We start from the raw sequence: 20,552 nt of genomic DNA on the forward strand, positions 1-20,552 counted from the left end.
TCACATTCACATGCTTCACTCATTTCCAGATGGACTTGAATCAGCATTCAAGTTACTAAGACCCCCTAATGAAGGTCAAAAGCAGAGAGAGAGAACAGAATTCGGACTCCTATACTAAGACACTCATGCACACACCCAAGATAAAAGCCAAACCAATTCCAAAAAGCTCACTTTAATATAGTAACATAAAAGCCTATACATAAGGAATCTCATCCCATTTTCCCTCCCTTTTACAAAACAGTTCTAGCAGTTGAAAGGTGATGTTATAATTTAGAGAGCCACAAGGAGCCATTGTTCTCCTATGGAGTACTGAGGCCTAGCAGGGTTACAATACAGTAGCGTCTTCTCTCACTCATGGGAGCATAGCTGAAGATCTCCCAGTGATCCTGCCAGCTGTAGTCCTCCCTGGGGACCATGGGATGGAACAGAGCTCTGATCACCCATACTTAATTACGGCAGGTGTTAAATATCAAGTAAACAACAAACCAGTGCAATGCAAAGTGGCAAATGGTCTTGCGACTTTGAAGAGCTTTAAAGTTCCTTTGAGGGCCTCTAAATTGAATTACCAATTTACAGGAAATACAAGCATGACAGAGGAACATGTTAAAACACCACCATAGGGATGCAGTTAGAATTCAGACTGGGAAACTCTGCAGGACAGCCTGGTTTCTTTCTTTCTTTTCTTTTCTTTTCTTTCTTTCTTTTTTTTTTTTTTTTTACAAACTGGTTTCTTTAAAAAAAAAAATTGTAAGGAACTAAAAAAGGGAGTGAGAATTGTCAAGCAATCACAATGTGTGGAACTTGTTTGGATCCTGATTCAAATGAACTGTAAAGAAGGAAGACAAAAAATCTAAAAAGATTTATGCCTTATGCCCTGGAGGTAATGGGAAATTTCCACACTAATTGGTTATTTATGAAATTCAGAAATTATTGTGAAATCTCTTTTTAGGAATGATAATGGCATTACAGTTTAGAAATATATACTGAAATATTTCCCAATCAAATGACATCATGATGATGATGATTTGCTTCAAAATAATACAAGGGAGGTTGGCAGGTAGATGGACAAGAGTAGGGGATATTGATTAGGGGAGAATTAATCAGCAAACTGTTCCTATAAAGGGCCAGGTAGTGGCTGGTAAATGCAAAAGTAAAACAGATAAAATATAAAGAAATGAACATGACTATGTTCCAATAAAACTTTATTTATAAAAATGAGTAGTGGGCTGAACTTGGCCCTTGGGCTGTAACTTGCTGACTCCTGGTTAGTAAGCATTATTGCAGCTGGACCACAGTTACACAGGTGTTCACTATACTATTCTGTCTACTTTTGAGTATGTTTGATGTTTCCATGATAAAATGTTTACAACAAATGAATGTCTTCAGCATCGTTTCTAAGCCTCAGACCACTCTTCAGTTGTCTTGGTATAATTTTTGCAGGCGACTGTCCCTCATACCTGACTTTGACGACATAACTTTCATTGCCGCTTTTGTACATAAGCTTTTAAACACCAAACTCACCTGAGGGTTCCCTGAACAACTACATTAATTTTGGTGTGGCTTCTATTTCAAAACTATATTTGCATTTTTAAATTTAATTTAATTTTTAATTTTTGTCCTTTCATTCCCCTTAAGCCATCCCATTTTAAATGGAATCAGACCACATCTCACATTTCTCTAAATAACTTTAAAAATATAAAAATCCTGCTTTCCCTCCATCTAAGATGCTTATTCTACAAATATTTACTGAGGTTAGTACGGGCCATATCTTGTGGCAGTTTGTGTGGAAGCAAAGATGAACATGATTCGATCCTGATCCTTGGGGAACCCCCAGAGCCCTGCAGACCCCTCCTTTCTCATTCTGAACTCCAAGACACTGCCCTCTAAGCTTCCCATCTCTTTAATATCACCAGCTATTCTCATTATTGATAGACTTAAGCTCAATGTATCAATTAGCTGTGCTTTCCTCTCTGCCTTCTGGAGAGGTAGACTGACCCAGGACCAGTAAAGATAAGGGCAGCCCCAGGAGAGAGGGTCTCAGTGTGCCTGCAGCCTAACCCAAAATTTCCAAGCTTCAATTATCTGCACACTCCTATACTATTACTTATTAACATTTTTCTTTAAATTGACTCAGAAAAAATCAGTATAGACATTAATATTTGGAGATGCTAAACTTGGGCGTTCCTGCTGTCCATAGGGCCACCACTCACCCCAGGGGAAGAGCTTTCTTTACACACTGTCCTCAGGGTAGTCAACTTGTTGAAGTGATTTTGAACCTCTCAGTTGGCAAAGTCTTAAAAACCACAGCTTTTGATTGGTGTGAGCTTTCTAAGGAAAAAGAAAGTCTTCAAGAATCAATAGCTTAGTCCATTAGGAAGCAGGGGTATAAAGAAAGTGGGATTATAAGCAATAAGTCCAAAATAAGCAGTTTTTTACTCCAAAGAAAATTAAATGAGATGGGCGGAGAAGGATCAGGGAAGAGGTAACTGGAGCTTGGATATCTCACTGATTACTTCAGAGCAAATCCCAGCTACCACATAATTTCATCTGTAAATATCCTATTATATATCTCAGAAAGATAAAGTCTATTTTATAATAGAACTACAATATCATTATCACACCTGAAACAATGATAATCCCTCACCATCAATAAATATCCAGCATTCAGATTTCTAAGTGTCTTTTTTTTTTAACTGTTTGAATCAGGATCCAAATAAGGACCACATGTTGCGATTGTTTGAAATGTCTTTTACATCTCTTGCAATTTATAGATTCCCTCACCTTTTTTTCTTGCAATTTATGTAATTTTTTAATGATGTATTTGCCTTTCACATTGAACTTCTTTTTCCCAGTTTATATTTTATTCATTTTTAAAATGGTGGTATTGGGGATTGAACCCAGGACCTCATACATGCTAAGCTTGGGCTCTACCACTGAGCTATATACCCCAGCCCCCCACCCCATTTTGTTTGCTTAGTGCAGTTGCTGTGTACTACTTTAAAATCATCTTGCAGTGAGTTGTCCTGTACCTGGAGGAACATTGAGTCTTGGTCAATAGTTGTAACACACTAATGTTTCTGAAGCATAGACAGCTCTCATAGATACAGGGTTGGGAAGAATCACAAGCTAGAGGCATTACTGGGTCCCCCTCCCAGTCTATGGGAGGCTTCATCAAGGACTCCTCTGTTGACTATCCCCACGCAACCAACAATTTCCCCAGATTAGGACTGTCAATGCCTTCTCACAGCTTGTAGGTCAAGTTCATGCTCCTAACAGAGTGAAACAGCAGATTCTAGTCTGATCCAGTCCACCTGTTCAGTTTCTTGCCCAGAGTCACCCTATAAGGAAACTCATCCACGCTCCTGGTTATACAGTCCTCTCTCTCAATACGCCTACTGTCATCCTACTCTGCAGAAGCAACTATTTTTACTGTTTCTTCCATTTATTGTCTTTATATTTATGAATCATAGCTATCATTTTGCAATCATATGCTACCATGTGAAAGCATAAATAATATACTATCATTATGTAGTAATGTGCTATCCTACTGCAGGGAAGGAAAACTTTTCTTTTCTTCCCTTCTAGGTTCTTTGGCTGGTCTAATAATTAAATTGACATAAGACAGATTAACAGGAGAAACAGAAATTTAATTTCATATGTACAGGAATTCATGAAAAATATGAGATACAAAGAAGTGACCAACGGGGGCAGCTTTTATACCTTTTAGGCAAAGATACAATAAATCTGTGCAGAATTGACAAGAAAAAGAAGTTTGGATTTGGGGTAATAAATCAGTGAAGAACTAACAAGGTTTATAGCTTTTTAGAGAGCTCTAAGTTCTCTATCTCTGGTGATGAGGTACATTTCTTCAGTATCTAGTACAGGGAGGGTGCCTTTCACAAGGGAGATTTATTTCCTGCTTTCAGAGGGACAAAGGAGGGTCAGAGTGTTCTCTTGCACTGGCTGTTTCTAGAGTGACTTTAATTCAAAATAATCAATATGCCAAAGTGGCACATTTGGGGTAGCATATTTGGCTCCCCTTCAATATGATAGCATAATATGCTATTAAGTAAATCTCTTGTGGCTCACCCTGGAGACCTAAAAGCTGGTGGCAGACATTTGCAGAGTGTTTATCTGCATGAGTTATCCTAGAGGCTGACATCTTGCTTGGATTGTTAGCACCAAGACCTAGCCCCACCCAACAGCCTGTAGGCTTAAGTGCTGGGAAGCCTCAGGCCAAACAGCTTACTGGGTCAGGCCAAAGTGCTGGGCTGGAATGCAGCCCCACCCATCAGCAGTCCAGAGCAGCCTAGGCACAGCCCTATCCACCAGAGGGCCAGGACCAAGCATAAAAATGGACATAAACATCAGTGGAACAAGATAGAAGGCCCAGAAATAAACCCATGCACTTATGGTCAAATAAACAAAGGAGGCACAAATACACGATTGAGGAAAGACAGTCTCTTCAATAAGCAGTGTTGAGAAAACCGGATAGCTATGTGTAAAGGAATAAAATCAGAACATTCTCTAACATCATATATAAAAATAAATTCAAAGTGGATTAAAGACATAAATGTAATACCAGATACTATAAAACTCCTAAAGGTAAACATAGGCAGAACACTCTTTGACATAAATCGCAGCAATATTTTTTTCGAACCAGCTCCTAGAGTAATGAAAATAAAAACAAAAATAAACAAATGGGATCTAATTAAACTTAAAAGCTTTTGCACAGTTAAGGATACCATCAACAAAATGAAAAGACAATCTACAGAATGGGAGAAAATATTTGCAAATGATGCAAACAACAAAGGACTAGTTTTCAAAATATACAAACAGCTCATTCAGATTAATACTGCAAAAAAAAGCAACCCAATCAAAAAATGGGTAGGAGACCCAAGTAGACATTTATCCAAAGAAGACATCCAGATGGCCAACAAGCACATGAAAAGATGCTCAACATCACTAATTGTTAAAGAAATGCAAATCAAAACTACAATATCACATCACACCAGTCAGAATGGCCATTATTAAAAAGTCCACAAACAATAAATGCTGGAGAGAGTGTGGAGAAAAAGGAACCCTCCTACACTGCTGATGGGAATGGAAATTGGTACAGCCACTATGGAGGACAATATGGAGATTCCCCCAAAAAACGAAAAACAGACTTACCATATGATCCAGCACACCACTCCTGGGCATATATCCAGAGGAAAATATAATTCAAAGAGACACATGTATCCCAATGTTCACAGCAGCACTATTTACAATAGCCAAGACATGGAAACAACCCAAATGTCCATCAACAGATGACTGGATAAAGAAGACACACACAATGGGATACTATTCAGCCATAAAAAGGAATAAAATAATGCCATTTGCAGCAACATAATGGAACTGGAGGCGAGCATTCTAAGTGAAGTAAATCGGAAAGAGGAAGAAAGATATCATACAATATTGCTTATATGTGGAATCTAAAAAAAAAAAGGACAAAAATGAACTTATCTACAAAACAGAAACAGATTCACAGACATAGAGAACAAACTTACGGTTACCAGTGGGTAAAGGGGTTAGGAAGAGATAAATTAGGAATTTGAAATTTGTACCTCTTCCGGAGTCATGGAAATGTTAGCTATCTTGATTGTAATGGTGGTTTCATTGGTATATACATCTATCAAAATTCATCAAATTGTACACTGAAATATATATAGTTTACTGTATAGGAATCATACCATAATAAAAGTGTTTAAAAAAAATGAGGCAATATAAAAGGTCATCTTCAGATCTGTGTTCATGGCAGGGCCTGTCAACTGGAAAGTATCACTTTAGGTGAACAGACAAGGAGAAGCCATTGAGCTTTGGATGTTATAAAATGAAATGAGGAGAGCTGTGTGCTGACAAAGGCACTAATTCACATGCTTACTGCCCAGTCTCTCACCAGACAATTCTTTCCATTTCTTTTGTTTTTTCGGTGTTTATTTTGGTTTTTGGTTTTATGAATTTGTTTAAATTCCTTTTCCCCCAGCTTTATTAATGTATGATTGAAAAATAAAAGTTGCATAAACTTAGGTTGTACAATGTAATTTTTTTCTTCTTGTTACAGTAAGCAATGTGGTGCTTTAGTATATGCATACGCTGTGAAATGATATACAATGGAATATTACTCAGCCATAAATAAGGAAACCCTCCCATTTGCAACAACGGATAAATCTGGAGGACATTTTGCTAAGTAAAATAAGCCAGACACAGAGAGACAAATATTATATGATCTCATTTCTATGTGGAATCTAAAAAAGTCAAACTCAGAATCAGAGAGAAGAATGGTGGTTGTCAGGGGCTGAGGGATGGTGGAAATGGGGAGATACTGTCAAAGGGTACTAACTTTCAGTTGTAAGATGAATAAGTTCTGAGGAGCTAATGTGCAGCATAGTGACTATAGTTAACCATACTGTATGATAGTCTTGAAATTTACTAAAAGTATAGATCTTAAGTGTTCTCACCACACACAAAAAAGAAAAAAAATAGTATCTTTCTATGTCTTTTGAAGTGAAATTAGTCAATGTTTCCCTCACACTCTTGCTCTGTCTCTCTTTCTCTCTTTGCTTGAGGAGAATGAGGCATTCTCTGCAGAGATTCGTATGTATTAAGTGTTTTGCCTACAAACCCTCCAGTAACTCCTCTATTTTCATCCCCATGTTTTGCTGTCTCAGAAGACCTGGCACTTCTGAGTCCTCAGCCTCTCCAGGTTTATGAGGGGAAGTTGTACAGTCTCCTCAACTACAATATTTACCATGCATTTTTTTAAGTGAGGTTTCCTCCCTGCCTCATTAAATACTTACTCCATCACCCACTTTCAGTCTCCAGAAACTTGCTGAAACCTCTGATCAACTGATGCCCTCTATTTATTTTTGTGGGTTTATAACTTTATCCTTTATAGTAATTTTTAGGGATTTGGAGGAAGAGGAGCTAAACACGTGTGCTTAAACCACTATATAGAATTACAAGCCTGAAAGTATAGTTTAGAAATCTTACAATTTCCAGCGCTTTTCTCCTTTCCTGCAAATGCAGGCTCCCATTTGGGATCCCATCTGGGATCATTTCTATTCAGCCCTGGGAACTTCTTAAGTATTTCCTGCAGTGCAGGTCTAGGGCCAACAAATTTCCTTAGCTTGTTTTTCTGAAAATGTCTTTATTTGGCCATCATTTATCTATCATTTAAAATTTTACTTTGAATTAATTTTAAGCTTACAGAAAATTGCAAGAATAGTACAAAGAATTCCCATATACTCTTCCTAACTGATAACATTTACTTGTCAACATTTTGCCACATTTGTTTAATCATTCTCTTTCTGTCTCCCCCTGTCCCTTTGTCCCTGTGTGTGTGTGTGTGTGTGTGTGTGTATAATATAATTTTTGATATTACACATAATATAATTTTGTATACTATACATAATATGATTTTTAACCATTAGAAAGTAAGCTATAGATCTAACAACCCAGATTCAAGGAATTAACACTGAAACAATACTACGATCTAATCTACAGATCCCACTCAAATTTCACTGATTGTTCTGACAATATTCTTTATAAGTCTACAATCCAATCCAGGATCACATGTCACATTTAGTTATGATGCCCCTTTAATTTCTCTCAATCTGGAAGATAATCTCTGTTTTTGTCTTTCAGGAACTTAACATATTTTAGAAATGTACATGCCAATTATTTTGCAGAATATCAATCAGTTTGGGTTTGTCTGATATAATCTTATTTTGAAGGGAGGTTTTTTTTTTTTTTTGGTGGCAGGAATGACACAGAAGTGATGCTATGTTCTGTTCAGTGGATCCTTTCAGGAGGCACACAATGTCAATTGTCCTCATTACTTGTAATGTTAATTTTTATTACTTGGTCAAGGTGGTGTATATCAATCAAACTTGAAAAAGAAGGACAAAGTTGGAGGACTCACACTTTCCAATTACAAAAAAAAAGGTAGTACTGGCATAAAGACAGACATATAAACAAATGCAACAGAACAGAGTCACTGCCCCCCCCCACAAACACACACACAAAAGCTCCTTACACACACAGTCAAATAATCAATTGTGAAAGGACAGTCTTTTCAACAAATGGTGTTGGGAAGCTTGCAAAAGAATGAAGTTGGACCCTTTCCTTACATCATATACAAAATTAACTCAACTTGAATCAAAGACCTAAAGGTAAGAGCCAAAACTATAAAACTCTTAGAAGAAAATAAAAGAGAAGCTTCATAATATTGGATTTTGCAGTGACTTATGAGATATGACATCACAAGCACAGGCAACAAAAGAAAAATTAGATAAATCAGACCACATCAAAATTTAACTTTTGTGCATCCAATGACTCAGTCAACAGAGTATAAAGGCAACCTACCAAATAAGAGAAAATATTTGCAAATCCTATGTCTGATAAGGGGCTAATATTCGGGACACATAAAGATCTCCTACAATTCAAAAAAACCCCCAAACAACCCAATTCAAAAATGCACAAAGGACTTCAATAGACATTTCTCCAAGAAGATATTCATATGGCCAATTAGATACTAAACTTCACTAACCATCAGAGAAATGCACATCAAAACCACAATGAGATACCATTTCACACCCATCAGGATGGATATTATTTTTTTAAAAAAACAGGAAATAATAAGTGTTGGGGAGGATGTAGAAAAACTGGAACTCTTGTGCCCTATTGGTCAGAATATAAAATGTTGCAGCCACTATGGAAAATAGTATGGTAGTTCCTCAAAAAAAATTAAACAGAATTACCATATGATAACAGAGATTTCACTTCCGTGTAAATACCCAAAAGAATTGAAAGCAGGTTCTCAAAGAAATATTTATACACCCATGTTCATAATAGTATCATTCACAATAGCTAAAACATGGAAGCAACCCAAGTATCTATGATGGATAAATGGATGAATAAAATGTGATATATACATACAATTAGATATTACTCAGCTTTAAAAAGAGGAAATTCTGACATATGCTACTACACTGATGAACCTTGAAGACACCATGCTAAGTGAAATAAGCCAATTACAAAAATACAGATACTATATGATTCCACTCATATGAGGTACCTAGAATCATTAAATTCATAGAAATAGAAAGTTGAATGGTGGTTGCCAGGGGCTGCAAGAAGGGGAGAATGAGGTATTATTCTTTAATGGGGGCAGAGTTTTACTTCATGAAGATGAAAAGTTTCTGGAAATAGTGATGATAGCTGCACATCAATATGAATGGACTTAATGGACTTTAAGTGTGAGCTACACACTTAAAAATGGTTACAATGGTAAATTCTGTATTAAATTTTACCACAATAAAAATGTCACATGCTATGTTTCTCTACTGTAAAGTTGGTAAGTGTCTTGTACTTAATACATTTGTAACTTCCTCCTTTAACATTGAAAAGCTGGCTCCCATTATCCTCAAAATACAATTTGTTAATCCTCCTGTATGTTATTAAACATATAGGCCATCCTCTCAGTGCTGCCTCCACCAACCATACAGGCCAAAGCCTTGAGCCTGGCCATACTGATTTTGACAACTGAATTCATGGCTCTGACAAAGATGAAATGAAGGCTGTCAACTTTGAAGGATATTTTCACTGGATATAGAATTTCAGGTTGACTTTTCTTTTCTTTCATCACTTTAAAAATGTCATTCCATTTTGGCTTCCATTGTTTCTGATAAAAAGTCAGCCATCATTCTTATTGTTCTGTGTCTAAATGTATTACCTCTTTTTCCTCTGGATGCTTTTAAGAATTTTTTCTTTGTCTGAGTTTTCAGCAGTTTGACTATGGATGCACTTACGTGTACTCTTCAAAGGATTTATTACACTTGAGGTTCTCTGAATTTCTTGGATCTATAGATTGTTGTTATCTTTTATAAAATTTGGAAAAATCCAAGCTGTTATACCTTCAAATATTTCTTCTACCCCATTCTCTCTCCATCATATACATTATATCATTTGATATGGTCCCACTAGTCTCTGATACTCCGTCTTTTTTTTTTCCACCTTTTACTTCCTCTCCATGCTCTAATTTGGCTAATTTCCATTAGACTGCCTTTAAGTTTCCTCATCCTTTCTTCTGCTATGTCCATTTGCTGTTCAGCCATCCAGTGGAGTCAATTCAGCTACTGTATTTTTCAGTTTTAGAAATTCCACTGGGTTCTTTTAAAGATTTTCCACTTCTTTGCTCCAGTTAATCCATCTCTTCAGCCATTTGTTTAATCTTTTGCTTTAAATATTTTTATGGCTTAAAACACCATTTATCTCACAGTATCTGTGGGTCAGGAATCAGTTTGGCATAGTTGTTTCAGCTGGATGTCTTTGGATCGAGCTGTCTCATGAAGTTGTAGCCAAGATGTCATCCAAGGCTGTGGGTACATATGAAGGCTCAATAGGGGAAAGATCTTTAACATTTTAAAACACATTTATAAGTTTAAAGTCCTTCTTTACTAATTCCAACATCTTGGTCACCTGTGAGTCTCTTCGATTTACTATTTTTTCTCTTAAACTATGAGTTAATTTTCCCCTGCTTCTTCACATGTCCAGTAATTTTTAAAATCTTGTGCTGGACATAGAAAGACTCTAGATTTTGTTATCTTCCTCTGAAGAGTATTGTATTTTATTCTGGCAGAAAGTTAAATTGCTAGGGCATCACTTTGAGTCTGTTGAGGTTTATTTTAGGCTTTCATTGTGGATATATTTCATGTTTTCCTTAGATTAAAGGTTTAGCACTTACTTGTATGTATCAGCCTTACTCCTAGGGCATGGCCTTTTTGAAGTCTCAACAACACATCTCCACTCTGAATGGGCAGTGACTCCAATGTCATCACAGCATTGTACAACTTCTAAAATCTAGGCTTGCTTTCAGCTTCTCCAGCCATTGTTTTCTGACATGCCTTGAAGAGACTCACCCGGCAAATATGAAGCTGAGGATTTGGCCAAGAGTCCGAAGGAAACTTCTGTGCAGATTCCTGGGGCTACTTCTTTGAGGCTTCCTTCTTCTTATGTACCTGTACTGCAACTTCCAACCACTTTAGCAACCTCAATCTCAATTTTTCCTCTCCAATTTCCTGGAAATAGTTTAGAAAATGCCCTCAGGTTGAATATAGAGCTCTTATTTTGTGCTTTTCTCTTAAAGATGACATTGTGCATTGTGTACTGTCTGATGTCTCAAAACAGTTGCTCTGTACGTTTTGTTCAGTTTTGCAAAACTATTAATAAACAGAAATTTCAATTAAATAGAGCTGGGAGACCAGAAGAGGGAGCTCTCACATTCTGTGACAACAGCCGAGCCCAAAAGGAAGAAGAAAGACTTCTTTCTTGGCAATAACTTGACCAAAGAAAAGCTGTCGACTGTTTACTACAGTACTTCCAACTTCCTTTTCCCTCTATAAGAGTTCTTCCCTTGCTAAGTGGGGACTTGGCATGTGATTCACAATGGTTGCAGACCTTAAAGTGCAATTCTCTGCTGATGTTAAATACCCTTTTCTCTCTCTTTCTTTTTATTCCTTCCTTCCTTTCTTTCTTTCCTTTCTTCCTTTTGCTCCTTCTTTCTCTCCTCCTTTCTTTCTTTTTCTTTTTCTTTCTGGAGAAATAACTGGCAGCCTATTTGTTTTAGGCCAACAATTTAATAGTTGTTTATGGCATGAGGAGAGGTCTGGTACTGTTACTCCAACATGTTCAGTGCCAGAAGTCCTCAAATATTTCTTAAGTTCTTATAGATCAAGCTTATATTTATCCAGTGAGAAATTAAAGGTGGGCAAACCTATATCGCATGATTTCCAGTTTAGTTCTGCACACAGTAGGAAACATGTGGACCCTTATCTGTGTGCTTCCTATAACTTTTGTCATCTCAACCTGCACTGAGGATACAGAAAATATGATCGGTAAATTCATTAAAACAGAGCTGAACATCAAGAATCCATCTAAGTCATACCTAAGTACCATTCAGTTTTTATTTTAAGCCACTTAGATTTCAGGGTTTATTACAATGGTATGGCCTGGCTTGTCTTTGATCTACCAATCAAAGATTATTTTTAACAAGTAAAAAAGAAGCTATATGGTACCCATATTGTTATTACTCATGAACAAGAATATCATGAGCATGTGCATTAGTAATTAGATGAAAACTAACTTACACCTATGCACATGCATATACGTGCACATTTAAGTGGCCATGCCACAAAGTACATCTCAGAGATCACTCAAAAAATAACTTCCACATTTAAAAAAGGACTTTCTCATTTCATTTGAGAGTTCAAGTGGCTAATCAATTCTTACATGACCAATAAAACAAAATTATACTTTAATCATTGCATTATCAAAATATATGTATAAATGTCAGTGTCTTTAGGCCAAACATCAGAGTCTAAAACCAAAGCCAGAGCTTCACAATGTAGAAAAATCAAATATTCCTAAGAGGTCATTCCTACCTGTCACAGAGGTATGCGGTCTGCACTTACCACTTAATCATCTACTCCACCTACAAATAAGCAATGTTATTGTTACTGTCAAACGAGAAGACTAATTTGCTTCATATGAGGCTTCAACTTCAATTCTTTCTTATCGCTGAGGCTACGAGTCATAATGATACAAAATTGTGTTGGTCTTGGATAGGCTCAAAATAGAATTAATACTGGAAGTCATCATGGTTTAACGATACAAGTTTTAGCAGTGTAACCATGGATAAGTCAACCTCTTTGTGCCCCAGTTATCTCATCTGTAAAATAATTTTTTGTTGATGGCGCTGGTTCTTGTAAGGAATGCAGAACAAGTTGGTAATTAATAACCATTTAATAAATGTTAGCAATCATCATGTTCAATAATCATTACCACTATAGTATGAACGTTCAGATGTTACTAGTACAGATGACAACTTTGTCATTCACTTTGCATGAGAATGCGACTAAGAATGTAAGCAATATGTTTCATCATTTGGGGCTTTTCCTTTTACCTTCTTTAGTAAAATAAGAGTATTGCTATAAACGGCATACTGAAAACTGGGACAGATGTTTTAAAAGTGAAGTCAAGAAATACATTTCTGAACCAGATTTCTGTTTCAAAAATCAGGATATGCCATCCTGGAAAAGATATTTTTAAATTATGAGGAAAACAGCCTTAAGCAAACCACATACAAGCTTTTTCCTCATACATTTTTAAACTGTTGTTTTGGAATCAGCTTGCCATTCCTTTGTGTTTGCTCTCACACACATTAGACAGAACACAGGGGCTATGTTAACACAGGTACTGCCAATCAGAGCTCAAGGTAAATATATTATAAACTATAATTTCATTAGTTAATCCTGGAGCCTTGGGCTCTTGGAAATATGGTGGAATCCCATTCATCAGAAGGTCTCAGGGGACACATAAAGCTTTCAAATACGTGACGATTTGGATCGGGTAACATGGCAAAGCTTTGAACTTGGCAGCATAGGTTGCTACATCTACGGCACAAATTCACAGAGTATCCTTTCCATCTCCCTTGGTTAACAGACGGCTAACGAATGTGGCCAAATGAGTCCACTAAACAAAGGTGTTATGTTCCCGGACCACTGAATTTGGAGTTTCAAGAGCAGTTTGTTTTTACTTTTCACCAGTTAGCTAGGGTTGGAGAAATCTAAGAGCTGAAATTTTTTTTCCTTTTTTTTTTTTAAGGTCACACTGTCTTCTACCATGAATTGAAAACTTAACTATAATCTCAGGAACTCCAAAGTACAGTGCTGATAAAACCATCCAACTGTTTCTTCAAAGGCTGGCCCCTACACGCTGCTCAACAAAGACTGAATTGATGTGTACCCACATTGTCACAAGACAGCATGCAGAGAAGGTGACCCTAATTAGACTCAGTCAAAAATATATGGCACCCTCTGCATCTGCTAAAAGCATAGTAGGCAAATTAACCCAAGTATTTTAAAGTTTATTCAATACCAACTAAAATATGATGGATATACCATAGCACTAACCAAAATTTTTTGAGAAATTGGTCACAGACAAATCTTCAAGCATAAAACTGCAAATCTGACCTTGGTTTCCTGTACAGGATTCTCAGGCTGGCCAAAGACCTATGGAACTGGAATTTGTCCCTTAAATTGGTATTGCTTAATGCAGTCATAAGGGATTTACAGAGCCCATGGAATTGTTCATTTTTATAAAGCTGGAATGCTGTTGGCTTATGCATTACTTGGGACTTTAAAAAAATCATAAAATAACCTGTTTTTACTTTATTGTTTTTTCTTGAAAAAATCTAATTAGGAAAAAGTAGATCTCATATTTCTGTTCCATTGAAAGGTTTGAGCTTCATGATTAATCGTATTGGCAGCAGATAGTATAAACAGTCCTTCTTGAATGCATTTTGATTAAATGCATTTAGAGTTCCACTTAAGATGCATTTTGTCATGTTCAGCATGGTGCTAGACATGGGGTGGAAAAACAGCAGGTATTTCTCCAAGCAGGAGGCATAAGATTGCTAAGATCTTCAGCCTCCACCACAACATTAATTAGCGTGTTTCACCAACCAAGGCTGTAAGATTTGTAAATGAAATTCTAGAAGGGGCATCAAGCTAAAACAGGATATGGAAGCCAAATGGAAAACATGAACCAATAAAAGAAAAAAGCTAAACTAGCTAGAAGTCTAAGTTTAGTCTTTGAAGTCAGTTCAAGTCCTGCATGCTTTAATTCTGATGTAATCTTAAGATGGTGGGTACAAACAAGAACTCAGAAACAGCTTTTGTAACTTTTGGACGAACTGCACATGAATCAGTTTGTTGATGGCTATAATGATTACACAGTGGTCTTTGCTGAATCACATCTGAATTAAAACCGTCATTCTCCTTACGCTGGAATATAGTAATGAATACTTATCAACAAGAATAGCCATCCTCCAAACACACATACACCCCCTACACACACACTTACAAAAATTGTACATAGTATGTTACATTTCGTTCGTATATCCCATTATTTATCTTAACAACAGTGATGCATAAGCTCTTGCACGCTAGCACATTCTTCCTGTGTGACAGCGTGTTTGTTCCTTGTTTGTCCTGTCATTTGTCTCATATCACATTCTACTTAATGAGATGATTGTTTTTCTGTGTGCGAGAATATTTTTCTGAGAAGAGATAATTCTCTTGATTTGAAAAAAATATTTCTGTCAGGATGGGAACTTCAAACACGTATAGCATAAAAGGACCATGTCCATAATAGTTCTAGCGGACCAAAAAATTCAACTAGACTCACAATCCATTAAGGGTATTCTTCTTGCCTGCTGACAAGTCTTAAAAATGAATAGTACACAAAATGAAAAAATGCACACTGATTTTTTTTGGTAACAATCCACTTAAAACCCTCAGATGGAATAAATGTTATCACTATATTCACATAAGCCAAATTAAGTATTCTTTGAAAAACATGTTATTTTCTTCTTTTGATGATAAATGGAAAAGTTTAGTATATAAATGTTACTTTAACTTAAAAAGAAGGCCTTTTTGATAAAACAGCTTTGATTAAAAACACTATACACAATCTCAGTATTCTCATGATGGGAACTGAAAATGTAGGTTTGTATTTATTTATAGAACATGTATGTGAACAACTAGTGAATAAGTGCTCCCAACTAAGTCTGTTCAGTATTTTGATCAGAAGCATTTATGCTGTAGATAGCTTGCTGCAAGGATTTTTGCTGCAAACATACTACATATGGGTCCCATCAGAGGCAGTTTCTACTGACTAGTTTTCTTCCTGTGTATGGGTCATACTCTTCTATTTCTTTGCACCTCCTTTAATTTTTTGTTGAAAACCTGACATTTTAGATGATATATTGTACTGTCTCTAGATTCCAATTCACTACCCAACCTGGGGGGTTGTTTTCATTTGGTTTATTATTTGTTTATTGGCTCACCTGGGCTAAGTCTATAGAGGCTATCACTTCTACAGTGTGACCACCTGCACAACTTAGTGGTCAGCCAACGATTGGTCAGAAGTTGCACTTAAATACTATGAGCTAGTAAAGTTTTCACTCTTTGCTGATGCGCTGAAGTGTTGCATCACAATGCAGTGGCTTAGGGACTGCATTCAAAGTTTAGGCAGTCTGTAAGTTTGCTTCAACTTTTACTTTCTGAGTAAACAGGCCTCATATTCAACAAAAGATGAGAGATGGTTAGGGTTCTCTCTGACCTCTCTTGAGCATGTGTGCCCACCAGCTTCCAAACCATCAGGGATATGTAAAAGTTTATCAGTGCCACTATGGTTCTTCATTCTGATTTCTGTTCTATTTCTGGCTGGTCTGCTGGTATGTCGCTGGCCCCAACCAGTGGCATGACCTCAGTCTGGCTATGAGGTTGGCCTTCCTGGATATTTGCTCTTGTTCTTGGATTGTCCTACTGTATTGACAAAACTCCTGGGGATGAGGAGTTCCAGTGTAAATCAAATCAGCTCCCTGCAGGCAGCGAGGCTGCTGGTCCTGGCCGACTGCCCACTCCGGTAGAATTACTGCATACGGAACAGCACAGGGGAGAGGAAGCAGCCCTAACCCATGAATCCACAAACCCCCAACTATTCCTATTGAGATTCAGTCATTTTTCCTGAATAAATGTTCCTCAATTTATTATATATTTGAAGTAGTTCTTTTGACAATTTTGTCCAGTTTTATTGTTTTTTTTTTTTTTTTGGTGAGATGATTTACTAAACTTCGCACTCAGCCTATAAGTCCCACCCTATTTAGGAATTAAGTAATTTTTAAAAAGTTACTAAAGACACCAAATTTGATATGTCAAAACTAAGTATATACTTTCTAACACCTCCTTCTGAAAATCCTACATGTATGATAGCACATGAGAATAAACATATCACAGTATTGAGGATCACAAAGGAATTCATCAGGGGACAGAGGTTTTGACACTATAAGGTAAAAAGCTGATGGGACCATATTGACATAGAAACAATGGCAGAGAAAAGAAACAATACAACATGATGGCTTGAAAGGACAATACATAGTAGTCAGAATTCATCGTCTTGGCTAGAATTGTGAAAATACCTTGTGCAATGAACTGAAATTCATACGCTGAAATCCTAATTTCCAGCGTGATGGTACAGTGTGACGGCCTTTGGGAGGTTATTAGGTCATGAGGGGAGGTCCAAATGAATGGGATCAGTGCTTCATAAAACAGACCCAAAGGAGCTCCCGCCTCCTTTCCACCACGTGCGCACCCAGCAAGAAGACAGTCATCTGTGAACAAAGAAGTGGGTTCTCACCAGACACTAAAACTGCTGGCACCTTGATCTTGGACTTTCCAGCCTCCAGAACTGGGAGGAATAAATTTCTGTTGTTTAAAGGGCCACCCACTCAATGGTTCTGTTATAGAAGCCCAAATGAACACACTGTTAGAGCCTGATTCTACTCTGTGAGGGAGAAATTCTCTTGTTCCTACTCCTCTGGGGCCCCTGACTTTGCCTTCTGAGAAAAATTTCCTTACCTATTATCTTGTAGGCCACATCTCAAGTTGGCATTGGAAAGTAGGCCTCTTTGGAGGTTGTATAAATTTCACAGCCTGCTTTCTGATGATGCAAGTTTGGGGGCTGGTGGTTGTTTTATAGACTGAAAAACTACAGGCACTTTCAGGCCAGGTTTGTGGTTTTCTTGAGAATACAATTCCATCAAAATTTAGTAAGCTTTCAGTCTATTTACTACCAGTTGGTTCCATGTCAAAATTTCTTCTTGTCATTGTTTTTAAGCCTGCCAACTCTCTTATTCACTTCTGTGCGCAGCACATATCACTCTTTGTTACTTTAGTGGTGGTCATTTTAAGGTCATTTAAAACAATAGGCTAGATTAGCAAGGCAACACCTCCACTCTGACCTTTGTTATAGGGCCACCATTATTCAGATGAAAAGTCTTAATGAACAGTTTTTGAAAAGGGCACTGACCAAAGGCTCTGCTTTATGAGGCATAGTTGCAGTTGAATTTTCCAGCTTTGAGGAGCCAAATTATCAGATTTTATGTCAGTTTTAACTGTAAGCCACAGTCAGAGAATGTGACTCCCTTTAGCTTTCATTTAACTTATAAATGGGTTAATTCTACCATAATATATCACTCATGGTACCTTGCTAAAATCAACATGGAACAGCCAACACATAAACACACACTAATATTCTATTTTTTTGGGGGGGGGACCACTTCCTTTAGAAAGCTATGGGCACAGCAAGCACATGGTCTACCTTCCAAGTCATCAGAAGTAACAGGTCCACCAAATATTTTTTCATGACGTTACAAAGGTCGCCACCTTTCTACCCTTCAATTATCTGTTTCCTTCTGCCCAAAGACTGACTGATTAACCAATGTCCCATAATTTAGGTTTTTGTTATGGCAGTACTCTACCTTTGATAGCAATTTTTACATTAGTTAAGGTAAAGTATAAGCTGCTATAACTAAAAGGCACAAAAATAAACTCTCTCACATAACAGTCCAGAGCAAGGTGTCTCTTCTTCATGAGGTCATCGAGAGACCCAGGCTATACAATTCCTTAGGAAGGTGCCCCAGCTATGTGGTGGGACCTTGTCAGCCAGCACTGCAACTCTGATCCAGCTTACAGGAAGAGGAAAAGAGAATGGTTGGCAAGCAGTTTCATTTTTAAAAAACTTGAATGGACATTTCACACTTCTGCTTATATACCCCTTGGCCTGACAGTGGTCATATGGCCATATCTAACTGCAAGGTAAACTTGGAAATGACAATTAACTCCAGTTAGGCTTTCATGGGCGCAGCTAGAACTTGGGGATTCCATTACTAAAAGACATAAGTTGGACAGACGTTGGGAAACAGCAATCTCTATCACAATGGGGTTGAAAAGGGTGGTTACCACTTAATAACATCATATACTGTTGAATTTTTTAAATGAAGTATATACATTAGTTTTATAATAATTACAGTAAAGAAGAAGTTTCTAAAATAATAATAATTTCAGGCCAGGCCTATACCTTAAGTATTTTACTCTGGGAAAGGAAACAGTATAGAATTACTTTCATCTTTTACAAAATTATGTAAGATTCAGGTGTGCAGAATTATAATTCAACATTGATATACACTACAAACCTGGTTGCCATCCATTACCACATAGCCAATCTCCTTTGACTCATTTTGCCCACCGTAACCCCCTCCCCCTCTGCTAATTTGTTCTCTGTATCTATGATTTCTTTGTTTTGCTTGCTCAATTTTTTTTGTTAGATTCCACATATGAGTAAATTCATATGGTTTCTGTCTTTCTCTATATCTGGAAGTGGAACAGTGGAGTCATATGGTAGTTATATTCATAATCTTTTGAGGAATCTCCATACTGCTTTCCATAGTAGCTGCACCAATTTACAGTTCCACCAAGGGGGTACAAGAGTTCCTTTTCTCCACATCCACTCCAACATTTGTTATTTCTTGTCTTTTTGATAATAGCCATTCTAAATGATGTGAGGTAATATCTCGTTGTGGTTTTGATTTGCATTTCCCTAATAATTAGTAATGTTGAACATCCTTCCATGTGCCTATTGGTTATCTGTATGTCTTCCTTAGAAAAATGTCTACAGTTTGTTTGTTTTGGCTTTTAAAATAGTTTTACTCTGGCTATTTTCCAATTTATAAAAAGCAATGAGAATAATATGATGAACTCCCAATATCCAGCTTCATGTCAAAGCCAAAAATCAGACATCATATCATTTCATTCACCAATATTTTAGTATCTACAAAATATAACTTTTTGAACATAACCATTGTAGCATTATCCATGCAAAAGTTGTGAATAATTCCTTAGTGAATCAACTTAGTTTTTAAAAAATTTTTTATTGCAGTGCACTTGATTTACAATGTTAGTGTCACATGTACAGCAAAGTGATTGTTATACATACATATATATTCTTTCTTTTCAGATTCTTTTCCATTACATGTTATTACGAGAAGTTGAATATAGTTCACTGTGGTATACAGTAGGTCCTTGTTGTTTATCTGTCTTATACATAGTAATGTGTGTTTGTTAATCCTCAACCCAATTTATCCCTCCCTGCCCATTCCCTTTGGTAACTATAGTTAGTTTACTATGTCCGTAAATCTGGTTTTGGTTTGCAAATAGAATTTGTATCTTTTTTTTTTTTCAGATTCCACATATAAGTGGTATCATATATTTGTCTTTTTCTGTCTGACTTACTTCATTCAATATGATTAATTTCTAGGTCCCATGTTGCTGTGAATGGCATTATTTTTTGTGTGTGTGGCTGAGTTAATATTCCATTGTATATATATATACCACATCTTCATTATCCAGTCATCTGTTGATGGACATTTAGATTGTTTCCATGTCTTGGCTATCGTCAACAGTGCTGCTATGAAAATTTCGGTGCATGTGTCTTTTCAAATTAGTTTTCTCTGGATGTATGTCCAGGAGTGGGATTGCTAGATCATATGGTAAGTCTAGCTTTAGTTTTTTTAATGGATTCTTTACATATTTTGGTATTAACCCCTTATC

The 20,552-nt window shown here is 36.8% G+C and overlaps 1 protein-coding gene across 2 annotated transcripts in view; it reads right to left on the reverse strand.

Moving 5' to 3' along the window:
- RGS22 (regulator of G protein signaling 22) overlaps positions 1–20,552 on the reverse strand; it is a 133,560-nt gene that overhangs the window by 727 nt on the left and 112,281 nt on the right. The window lies entirely within an intron of this gene.

The sequence above is a fragment of the Vicugna pacos genome, chromosome 25 (genome assembly GCF_048564905.1).
Source record: "Vicugna pacos chromosome 25, VicPac4, whole genome shotgun sequence".
In the NCBI taxonomy this organism is placed as follows: domain Eukaryota; kingdom Metazoa; phylum Chordata; class Mammalia; order Artiodactyla; family Camelidae; genus Vicugna; species Vicugna pacos.